At 41.4% G+C, this 12,327-nt stretch overlaps 1 protein-coding gene across 1 annotated transcript in view; it reads right to left on the bottom strand.

The window, feature by feature from the left end:
- Positions 1-5,378, bottom strand: part of plagl2 (pleiomorphic adenoma gene-like 2) — an 81,762-nt gene extending 76,384 nt beyond the window's left edge. The window contains exon 1 of the mRNA XM_017720164.2: positions 5,244-5,378. The gene's annotated coding sequence lies outside the window, so the exon portion shown is untranslated. The remainder of the gene's footprint in view (positions 1-5,243) is intronic.
- Positions 5,379-12,327: the final 6,949 nt, after the last annotated feature.

The raw sequence follows: 12,327 nt of genomic DNA, 5'->3' as shown, positions 1-12,327 counted from the left end.
CAGACTGGCTTCATGAACTCATTTCAGGTGAAAGTCCTCCAGCGTCTCTCTTGGTAAACCAGTCTTTTAATAGAACGTCATTAATTAGTGACGCTGACGTCTATTAAAATGATCAGAAGCACAAAACACTGAAGGTAAACAGGTTCCATCAGGGAGAACCGAGTGGCTCTGAAATCACTTTTTACACACAAGCAAAGTTTCAGTTTCAGATTTATTTACAACTTAGTTCCAAGTTTAAGTTGAATAAAAACTGGCTTTAAACTCAGGATCACAGATGAGCTCCTTTACTATGTTGATCTGTAGGCGTCTGTTCATAAACATAAACCAGCCCAAACTCATTTACTATAAAATGAAATGGTGTTTGTAGAAATTCAGAAAAAAGCCGCGTCAGTCTCGACTGCATATGTGGACATATTTCTATATTGAGCTCTATTTACACAAAGTTAGGTTAGTTCATCATTTATGTTGAACAGACTCTCCCAAAGTTTTACGCTGCTGCGCTGACGTTGAACCGCGTGCTGCACTGGGTCGGTATGACCAACAGGTCAAAACCAGCTCTAAACAAAGTGACCGCTGGGCCCTGATTGGTGCTCTGGCTTTGCGCTTCTTTCGTTTTGACATGTTACGTTTTTATACACAGAAACCAAAAGGAACGACAGATTTCTCAAAATGTAGGAGGAAAAAGTCGGATATTAGACTCTGAAATGTAGTGGAGTGAAAGGAAAAAGTCCAGAATGGAGAAACTTCAGTACAGATACACCAAAAATACTAAAGTACAGAAACTAATTACATTTACTCAGTTACTGTCCACCTCTGTGTGTATATATGTTATTTGAGAGTGCCTGTTGCTCTTAATGTTACATGTAAATTTCATGATGAATGGATCAACAGAAACGACGCAAAATGACAGAAAAAAAAATCTGGTTCTACTGACTTACATTATAAGTAAAGCAGGTTTTTTCCTTCTCCTGTAAAGTCACCATTTTGCACAGACATGGTTGTGATCTGATTTTGATTTATATATATATGATTTTTTTTTATTTGGTCAATGCAAAACTTGAGGCTTGCATTATTTTCAAATTTTATGTTAAACTCTGCAAATAAATAGAAACTGTGGACTAAAATTTGCAGAAAATTTTCACTTAGAAAACAAAACGGCATTTGACTAAAACTGTTCCAACATGTTATATAAGCATATTTACTGTACCCCAAATTTATTTTCTATAAATGAACTGACTTTTTTGCCAAGAAGACCTGCGTTTCCAGTTTTTCAGGCTTGGGACCCGAACGCTGAACACAGTGTGCCAGACTGCCGGATCACGAGCTCTGACTGGGTTAATTATCCTCACCTAAAAGCCGTCAAGACGACGACGAATAAGTTGGGATCTCATTCAAACTGCAGAAAACTGCACTTTTTTCAAATTCTAAACAGATTAATCTCTCCGCCGTAACTGCTGTGTAATTCGTGCCGTCGCACCGCTGCTCAAAACTCAGCTGCAAGTCCTCGAGGAAAATTTCAAACTTTGATTGTTTTCCAAAAAAAACGATGAGTTTTCTGAGTTTACATTCATTATTCGGTCGATGACGGCGTCTGCACTGCTTATTGATCGGGGACCCCTCTGACTGAGCTTTGTCCTTTTATTTCAGACCAAAAGGGAACAGCAGCACATAAACTTCAGCTCCCGGGCTGACAGATGCTGGACGTACCGACTTACACAGCAGTTCTTAGGACATATGAAGCTTTAAGGCCTGGTGTGTTGCACTTCTTACTCAAGCTGGGGTTGTTTTTTACTACTCTACCCACCTTTAGCCATTTCAGGGCTCATATATCCTTCATCTCAGCATCTTCTCTGCCTTCCCTCCTGTAAAACTAAGGACGCGGGGGCTCTGATGAAGATCCCCCCCATTCTATATTCGGTTATTAACCAGCTCTTGCCTCCTCTGGAGCCTGTTCTACCCATTAACCCTCTGATGCTCTTTTCTCATGATAATCAGCCTGCTTCCCACAGAGGAGCCACAGGATTGTGCGACGCTTTGAGAAGAGTAAACCCCCTCTCTCTCTCTCTCTCTCTCTCTCTCTCTCGCTCTCTCGCTCTCTCGCTCTCTCTCTCGCTCTCTCTCTCTCGCTCTCTCGCTCTCTCTCTCTCTCTCTCTCTCTCTCTCTCTCTCTCTCTCGCTCTCTCTCTCTCGCTCTCTCTCGCTCTCTCTCGCTCTCTCTCTCTCTCTCTCTCTCGCTCTCTCTCGCTCTCTCTCTCGCTCTCTCTCTCTCTCTCTCTCTCTCTCTCTCTCTCTCTCTCTCGCTCTCTCTCTCTCGCTCTCTCTCTCTCGCTCTCTCTCTCGCTCTCTCTCTCGCTCTCTCTCTCTCGCTCTCTCTCTCTCTCTCTCTCTCTCTCTCGCTCACACATACACACACTGAATCAGCCATGTAATGTGCTGCCTTTTCAGCGAGCACATGGACAGATGTAGTATGAAAAGTTCTGGGAGGTTTTTGTTGGAGAGACTAACCCCACCCACATCAACACTTTAAAAAAAAAAAAAGGTTCCTAAACGGGTTCTTGGCTTGGATGTGCGGTTCTAGGGGAAAAGAAAACCTTTAACTGGCACAGAACGCGTGCATAACGTGGAGGTTCTTCGCGCTCGAGCGTCTCCGGCGTCTGTCTTTATGCTCCAGCACCTGATCTTAGGCAGTGACCTTCTACACACACCTACAGAAAACGTGGAGAGACTCGTTCAGTTGTTCTGCTTCTACACTGCTCGCCTTCCGTTAGACAGTCAAGCTCGGCGCTCGCTCTTAAACAGCAGCTAGAAATGTGTTTCTACATCTCGGGGCGTTTCTCCTGTCGCTTTCTGCTGATTCTGAATCAAATGCCTGGAAATTCTCGTCTAACTCTTTCTTACCGCCTCTCTCTAAAGCACTTTGAGCCGCCACCGGCATGAAAAGCGCTTTACGAGTAAAAACGGTTATCATTGTTATTATTATGACTACTACTATCATCTCCTCTGGAAAAACGGTCCTTTGAGGCATCATCCCCACCCTTTGACGCCCTTATGTCATAAGGGTTTTATAAGTGTACAACTGCAATCACACACCAGATACACCAGGTGCCACATATCAGAAAAAGATGAAGCTGAAGAAAACAGAACTGCAGGACAAAAGGTCCTTCAGACGACCGGTTTGGGAGGTTTAGACACCACAACCTTCTGGAATACTCCATATAAATACATGCAAGCATCACTTATATGAATTCACCAGCTCTGCTTCTCCGGTCAAACCACTGAAATTCCCTGAATCGGCTGCGACGAAAGCAGAAGAATTTACAGTTTTTGGCCCGTTAAGTGCATTTTGACCTAAACCCCCCCGAAACTTGGCCAAGTTTAAGGCCAGTCTGCCACCCGTGCTGCTCTTCAACGTGACGTCTCACGCTGAAATGTGCGTTTCGACTCGCAAAGCCAGAGCAATGTCAATAACAAAAGCACCGTCTCGTGACGATCTCACTTCCATTTCCTTATTATGTAGCTCGAGGCAGTGGAAGTGGGGGCCTCGATGGAGCACGCCTGTGACAGAGCCACAGGCTCACGCTCATCTCACGGCACGGCTTTCCAACCCTGCCTTCTCGCAGCCACTAGAAGACGACACCAGCGCACCGTCGCCCCAGCTTCTCCTCAATTCAGCCCAATCCAGAAAGGAACCAAGAAGCATGCGTCCCACTCTTCAACCCCATGTGGACGCCCAGAGCACATGGACGCAGCTACAGGTGTCACGGTGCACAAGTGGGGATGAAGTACACTGCAGTCACATTAGCACCTTATGCATATTCATGAGCGAAGAGCGTTTATAACAGCAACACAACTGGCTTAACGTATGGTTCTCTTTCACAAAACAGAAACAAGACTATACATTTCGTTTGTTTTTAAGTTAAAGAGGGCTGTCCTAACTTCTGTCGTTTGAAGCTGAGGAGCTCTATCGGTCTCTAAGTGCACACATTTGACACAAGAAGTGTCTAAACACTTTATAAAAACAACGTTTTTCAGGCTGACTTTAACCAGAATGACCGTTTCTGAGGGGTCCAATTGCTGGGGGTGGATTAAGCGAGCCGAGCTCGAGCCAACGCCACAAAACAGCGCAGAAGTAAACAAAAACAAGTGCATATGTAATGAGCTGATCTCCTACATGAGCGGTAAACCCACCCCCCCAGTTTCTGACGTTGCCCCGCTTAGGGGGAAAAACACACACACACACGCGTACAGGGGCACACAAACAAACACACACAACAAAACTACCCAAAAAGTCTCAAAAGCATCACGAAATCCGGCAAAACGGCGAACACGGCCGACAGACAGACGGACAGACAGACCGAGGAGAAGGTCTTCCACAGCACGCGCACGGCTCGAGCGAAACGGCGAAAACATCTTCCCGTCTTATATTTAGAGCCTCTATCAAGCCGAGAACTATTCATAGAGCGACACGGGAGCTTAACGGCCCGAACGGAGGCGAATGAACGGGAAAATAACGCAAACAAACGGGCAAAACGTGATGTCTCGCGCGGCGGCTCGCGACTCTCCTCGGCGGAGCTCGTGCTCGTCTCCTCGACAAAGTTTTTTTTTTTTCAGAAAAAGTGACAGAAAAAAAAAAATAAAGAGAAAGTCCCGCGTCCGAGCCTGAGGTCACGTCCGACATCGAAAAAAAAACAAACGAGCCGAAAATCGTTCGCTTAATTCTCGGGTTATTTTGGAGAGAAGAGTTTGTTTGTTGTTGTTTTTTTTTTTTGTTTTTTTTTTCGAAAAGCCGAGGCGGCTCGCGCGACGAACGTTAACCCCCATTTAAATGGCAACGGTTTCAACGGTTTTTTGGCGAAACGACGTTAAAAGCGGCGTCGAATGGGGTCTAAAGCGTGTGGAAGGGGGGCGAACGACTAACCTAACCAACAACACCGGGGTCCGCGATTAGGGGGGTTGGGGGGGGGCGCAGAATCGCTCTCGTTACATCGATCATCGACGCGATCCGCCGCGCTCGTTTATCTGGACGTCATTTACGATCAACAAGCGAGTTTAAAGGCGGGCGTGCAGGCGGCGGAGCCCCGCGCACACGTTCCGGAGGCGCTGCAGGGAAACGCGGCGAGCCCGCAGCTCGGGTCACGGCAGTTACCCAGCCGAACAAACTTTCCAGCAGCACCGCGTTCAGTCGGTTTGGCGAGGAAAAAGCTCCGGTAACATTCCATCAGCCAGCCAAGCGCAAAACCTACCGGTGGAGAGCCCCCGCCGCCGATCCCGCTCCGCTCCGTCTCCTCCCGCTGTACCTCGCGGTTTACTTTTTCCTGATTTTTTTCTCTGTTTTTTTATTTTTATTTTTTCGCTGCTTTTTTATGCGGGGCCTGAGTGTCTCGCTCTCCTCAGGCTGCAGCGCCAACAGAGTTATGGGGCGCGAGCATTGTGGGAGTGTGACGTCAGAGCCACTTTCACAAACTTTTTCACTGGCGCTGCTAAACTGCACTTTTTTTCACTTTACAGTGCGTTATAAATGATGAATAACGCGCATGGTTACAGCCTATCCGTGCTGTTTTTACTCGGTTTCAGGCTCAGGGCTGTCTATAAAGCTCTCGCTGCAATGTTTAATAAAGACTTACTGTTATCATTATTTTTATTTATTCATATTTTTTTGTTGCAGTGTCCAAATTTCGACCGCCGCCGCTTTTTATTTGAGGCGCTCTCAACTTATCCGCTCTGCCATGGCAGTTATACAGGACCTAATATGGTAAAATGGTGAGACTTGATCTTGTTCGAACGAGATGAAGGTCACTGGTTGCTTATTATTATTATTATTATTATTATTATTATTATTATTATTATTATATCCAGTTTCATTTTTTTATCCAGATTTCCAGCTCGTTTCTACGGATCGCACGTCAGCAGCCGCTCTACGTCGCCACCAAACGAAGTGACGATCATTTATAAACGGTTAATTGTGACGTAGGGACGCACGTTGCGTGGTATATATGCGTGCATGTCGTGCGCAGCTTGCATGTTGCTGTAGTATGAAGAACATAGCGGTGCAGTTTGTGCGTTTGTGTGATGTGAGGACGTTGCATGTAAACAAACAAACAAACAAACAAGAAGTGAGGGGGGGGTCTCAGTGTTTACAGTGGTGCCTGATGAAATGCTTTGGTTTGATTGCATGCAGTGGTGGTGGAGATGCTGCCCAGAGAGGGAGAGAGCAATGAGGGGAGCGCCCCACGTGTTCACCCCCCCCCCAACACACACACACACACACACACACACACTCTACCTTGTGTTTTGGGGCGAAAGAATCACTTCCAGGGCATCCAAGCCCATTTCCTCAGCACCCCGACCCCCTCCCCGCGACCCACCCTTCTGGATGGATGTGTTTGTCAGTGTGGGAGAGTGGGTAGGGGGTTGGGGTTGGGGTTGGGGGTCTTCGGCTCAATGCTCAGGCGAAAAAGACCACGTTTCCAAGGTTTTCCCTTCAAAGCAGGCGGCTCGTCCCTCCAGGGAGCCGTGCTGCCCCACAAGACCCCGCTCGCAGGGACCATTCCACCCCACTTGTTAGCTCGGTCTGACGGGGCTTTAGTCTTCCGAGGAGCGGGTGGGCAACGCCAAGACGCCCGTCCGCGCTCGGAACCGATCACACCGGCTTTCAAAGCGGAACACAGCTCTGCCTTCTTCATTTGTGAGAAGGACCAATTAAAAGCGGGAACTGCCTTTAAAGCCGCTCTCACACCTTTATCGCCTGTTTTCTCCAGTTATCTCTCCTCAGTCGTGGTTTTAACCTCCTTTTAAATCGCCCCAGCTGTTTTAAACCCGGCGTCTTGGTTTTGGGGGCTCAAAGCAACCTGCTAGAAACGACCACTGAGGTGTCCAGGGTGGTGGGGAAAACAGAAGATGTGCAGAAATGGTTTTTATCGCGCGATTTGGACGGGTTTTCTCGGGTTCTTCTCACGGTTTGAAACGGCAAACGGCTCATTTGGTCACATGAATTCATCCAACTCGAGCTGAGCCGTGTTAATAAGACCTAACCGGCGTGGAAGGGCTCGACGTGTGGATGGCATAATTAAAGTCTTCGGGGAAATCAGATTTAAAAAGCCCTTTTTAAAGCATATCAGCAGTTACTGACCTTAGAAAGCCGTCCTCAGTGGCTGCTGATAGACTTTACATAGAGTTTAATCATGTCAGATGTGGGAGTGCTCAAAGTTTGATTAAATAAAGTCTGAATGTAATTTATAGAAACCTTTAGTGAAGCATATCTGCTGTTTAGTTATGTCAGTTACAGCTAAACAGCATGAAAGTGCTCAAACTTAAACTGCTCAAACTGCCATAATTAAAGTCTTCATATATATATATATATATTTGACCTTGTAGTTGAAAAGCCATCCTCAGTGGCTGCTGATATACTTTACATAAAGTTTAATTATGTCAGTTACACCTAAACACCGTGAAAAAGCTCAAACTTTGAGCGGCATATTTAAAGAAAATTTTAAAAACTTAAAAAAAATAAATATATGTACCTTTTACAAGCTATATCAGCAGCCACTGTGGAGTCTTTGTAAAAAAGTTTATAAATCTTTTATAAAGTAGATCAGCAGCCACTGTGGAGTCTTTGTAAAAAAGTTTATAAATCTTTTATAAAGTAGATCAGCAGCCACTGTGGAGTCTTTGTAAAAAAGTTTATAAATCTTTTATAAAGTAGATCAGCAGCCACTGTGGAGTCTTTGTAAAAAGTTTATAAATCTTTTATAAAGTATATCAGCAGCAACTATGGACAGTTTCCTACCTTAAAAACTGGTAAAAACTGTCCACAGTGGCTGCTGATATACTTTATGTAAAGTTTAATTATATCAGATACACCTAAACAGCACAAAAGTGCTAAAAATTTGAGTGTCATAATTAAAGTCCTTATATAATTTAAATAAACCTTATATAAAAATATTTTAGCAGCCGTTTTTACCTTAAAGTTAAAGAACAGTCCACAGTGGAAACTGATATACGTTATAGAAGGTTTTATTATGTCAGTTACACCTAAACACAGTGAAAGTTCTCAAACTTTGAGTGGCATATTTAAAATAATAAAAAAAAAAAGTTAAAAAAAAAAATATATATGCCTTTTACAAGGTATATCAACAGCTACTGTGGAGTTTAAGTTGAACTTGTAGTTGAAAAGGCGTCCACAGTGGCTGCTGATGTACTTTATATAAGGCTTAATTATGTCAGTTACAGCTACGCAGTATGGAAGTGCTCAAAATGTAAATGCCACAATTAAAGTCTTTGTAAAAAAGTTTATAAATCTTTTATAAAGTAGATCAGCAGCCAGTGTGGACAGTTTCCTACCGTAAAGGTTAAAAGTCTGTCCTCAGTAGCTGCTGATATACTTTACGTAAAGATAAATGATGTAAGATACACCTAAACAGCATGAAAGCACTCAAAAGTTTGAGCGGCATAATTAAAACTATTCATATCATTTATAAACAAACGTATTTTTACATATAATTTATAATCAAATAGCTTATTTAGTTACACTAATTAATCTAACTACAGCTCATAATTCCAAATGCCACAATTAAAATCTTCTTAAAAATCATATTAACCTTGTATGTAATGTAAAGTATAGCAGCAGTTACTGTGGGCGGTTTTTTACCTTGAATTGAAGGTAAAAAGCCGTCCTCAGTGGCTGCTGATATACTTTACCTAAAGTTTAATTATGTCAGTTACAGCTAAACATCATGAAAGCGCTCAAAAGTTTGAGCAGCATAATTAAAGTCCTTATATAATTTAAATAAACCTTATATAAAAATATTTTAGCAGCCGTTTTTACCTTAAAGGTAAAGCACGGTCCACAGTGGAAACTGATATACGTTACAGAAGGTTTTATTATGTCAGTTACAGCTAAACGTCATGAAAGTGCTCAAACTTTGAGCGGCATATTTAAAGAAAATAAAAAGTAAAAAAATAAATATATATGACTTTTACAAGGTATATCAGAAGCCATTGTGGAGTCTTTGTAAAAAAGTTTATAAACCTTTAATAAAGTAGATCAGCAGCCAATGTGGACAGTTTCCTACCTTTAAGGTAAAAAGCCGTCCTCAGTGGCTGCTGATATACTTTACGTAAAGTTTAATTATGTCAGATACACCTAAACATCATGAAAGCGCTCAAAAGTTTGGGCAGCATAATTAAAGTGCTTATATAATTTAAAAAAACCTTATATTAAAATATTTTAGCAGCCGTTTTTACCTTAAAGTTAAAGCACGGTCCACAGTGGAAACTGATATACGTTACAGAAGGTTTTATTATGTCAGTTTCAGTCACATAGACTTCATAGAGTCTTCGTATAATTTATAAACAAACAGCTAATTTAGTTACAGTAATTCATCTAACTACAGCAAAGCGCTCAAACTTTCAATGTCATAATTAAAGTCTTTGTAAAAGTCATATGAAAGTATATCAGCAGTGACAGCGGGCAGTAAGTTAAAAACCTACAGATGCACTTTTGGAAATCCGAAAGAAAAAAACAAACTCATGTCGTCCAAAGCCAGTTCCTAGGATTACATACAGGATTACTGCATTAGAATGGGAAAAATGTGATAACGTCCCTTTTCATGATCCCTTTCTCACAAACACACACGTTCAATACGTTTACTAATCAACTGTGAATCACATACTGAGTCTGTTTACCGACGTAACAACGTAGGGCTTACGAATCACCCTTACTAACCACCCAGGGAAATCATTAAGGCGTAGTTAATATACTCATTTCATTTAACTTTTTCATTCAAATATCTCTGTAGAAAAAGCTCAGAGAAAATCTGACTGAAGCAACACCTCTGGATCACTTTTCTAAACAGCTGAACACAATTTTTCCAAAGTCATAAAAGCATGAAAATTTTCAAAAATCTGTAAATATTTTCATTCGTTCAGGTGGCTCACGGCCAATCGTTTGCGAGAATAGAGGGCGCACATGTGGCAGCACAGCATGATGCATTTATTGGCAACATGTTTTGCAGCTTATCAGAAAAAAAAAACAGCATCATGCGGTTATTTTAATAAACCATGAAAAAAGTGCCCAACAAAACGGCACACAAGAAGGAGGGAAACGAGGCACAAGCTCCATCATTTGGGTTCATTTAAGATTCATAAGATTATAGTTTGTTTTTGTGCTATTCATAATTTCCATCCAGGCTAAATATTGAGGTGTGAGAAACAAAAACAAATCGGCTGCAGTTTATCTGTAATTGATTATTTTTACCTTTCCTGCAACAATCAATAACGCTCTGAATAGAAGCAGTGCACACATTTCCTCCAGGACTGGACTGACCTCAGTATTGGCTAACTTGAAACCTTTCAGCCAGCAGTGAAATTCCTCATTTTGACTAGATTAGATATCACCAAAAACTTTAAAAGGTAAATAAAATAGTCATTTTTTTAAATCCAAATATTGCAGAAACTTTGAATCGAGCACAATCTTATAAAATTATATACATTTTGATCCCTCTTTTTTGATTGTGAAGATAAACATTAAAAGTATGTTTTTTTTAATGTAAGGTACAAAACTGTCCATGATGGCTGCTAAAATATGTTTCTATAAGGTTTATATAAATGATATAATGACTAATTATGGCACTCAAATGTTGAGCACTTTTATGCTGTTTAGGTTTAATTGACAGAATTAAGCCGGATATAAAATATATCTGCAGCAATTGAGGAAAGCTTTTTAACTTCAAGGTAAAAAACCGCCCACAGTAACTGCTGATATTTTACATTGTAGTAACTTTACATTGCATACAAGGTTAATATGATTTTTATGAAGATTTTAACTGTGGCATTTGGAATTATGAGCTTTAGTTAGATTAATTACTGTAACTAAATAAGCTGTTTGATTATAACTTATAGGAAAAATGTTTTTTTTAATATAAATTATATGAAGACTTTAATTATGCCGCTCAAATCTTGAGCATTTTTATGCTGTTTAGCTGTAACTGACATAACTGAACTTCATGTTAAGTATATCAGCAGCCACTGTGGACAGATGTTTAACTTACTTAACTTGATGAGTTTCTGTACTTAAGTATTTTTGGTGTATCTGTACTGAAGTTTCTCCGTTCTGGGCGACTTTTTCCTTTCACTCCACTACATTTCAGAGTCTAATATCCGACTTTTTCCTCCTACATTTTGAGAAATCTGTCGTTCCTTTTGGTTTCTTTGTGTATAAAAACGTAACATGTCAAAACGAAAGAAGCGCAAAGCCAGAGCACCAATCAGGGCCCAGCGGTCACTTTGTTTAGAGCTGGTTTTGACCTGTTGGTCATACCGACCCAGTGCAGCACGCGGTTCAACGTCAGCGCAGCAGCGTAAAACTTTGGGAGAGTCTGTTCAACATAAATGATGAACTAACCTAACTTTGTGTAAATAGAGCTCAATATAGAAATATGTCCACATATGCAGTCGAGACTGACGCGGCTTTTTTCTGAATTTCTACAAACACCATTTCATTTTATAGTAAATGAGTTTGGGCTGGTTTATGTTTATGAACAGACGCCTACAGATCAACATAGTAAAGAAGCTCATCTGTGATCCTGAGTTTAAAGCCAGTTTTTATTCAACTTAAACTTGGAACTAAGTTGTAAATAAATCTGAAACTGAAACTTTGCTTGTGTGTAAAAAGTGATTTCAGAGCCACTCGGTTCTCCCTGATGGAAACTGTTTACCTTCAGTGTTTTGTGCTTCTGATCATTTTAATAGACGTCAGCGTCACTAATTAATGACGTTCTATTAAAAGACTGGTTTACCAAGAGAGACGCTGGAGGACTTTCACCTGAAATGAGTTCATGAAGCCAGTCTGGTTATAAAAATGATAACAGGACATCAGAGCCAGAATTACTCTTTTAGTACTTTTACTTTATACTTAAGTACATTTGAAGGTAAATACTTTAGTACTTTTACTCAAGTGGAGGTCTAAAGGGAGGAACTTCTACTTTTACTGGAGGAATATCTTACCGTGGGTGTCTCTACTTTCACCCAAGTACATGGTTTGTGTAGTTTGTCCACCACTGACATTAAGGCAAAACAAAGACATTTTACAGCATATTATTATGTACAAATATGCTATGTAACAGTTTGAGGTCATGTAAATAGTGTTTTTCTTTTCTTCTGTCTTTGTCTTTTGGCTTAGTGGAGGGCATGTGCTCAGAAAGCTTATCTGTAGTTTCCTCCTTAAAACCATTACTGTGAACTAAAGAGAACTTTGTCGTGCTCATCTCCACGATCAGTAGCGTTAAGGAAATCTCTATGGATGATCCAGAACTTCTTCTTACTGCTGTT

This window comes from Pygocentrus nattereri, chromosome 9 (assembly GCF_015220715.1).
Source record: "Pygocentrus nattereri isolate fPygNat1 chromosome 9, fPygNat1.pri, whole genome shotgun sequence".
Classification (NCBI taxonomy): Eukaryota; Metazoa; Chordata; class Actinopteri; order Characiformes; family Serrasalmidae; genus Pygocentrus; species Pygocentrus nattereri.
This window is presented reverse-complemented; position numbering and strand designations above follow the sequence as displayed.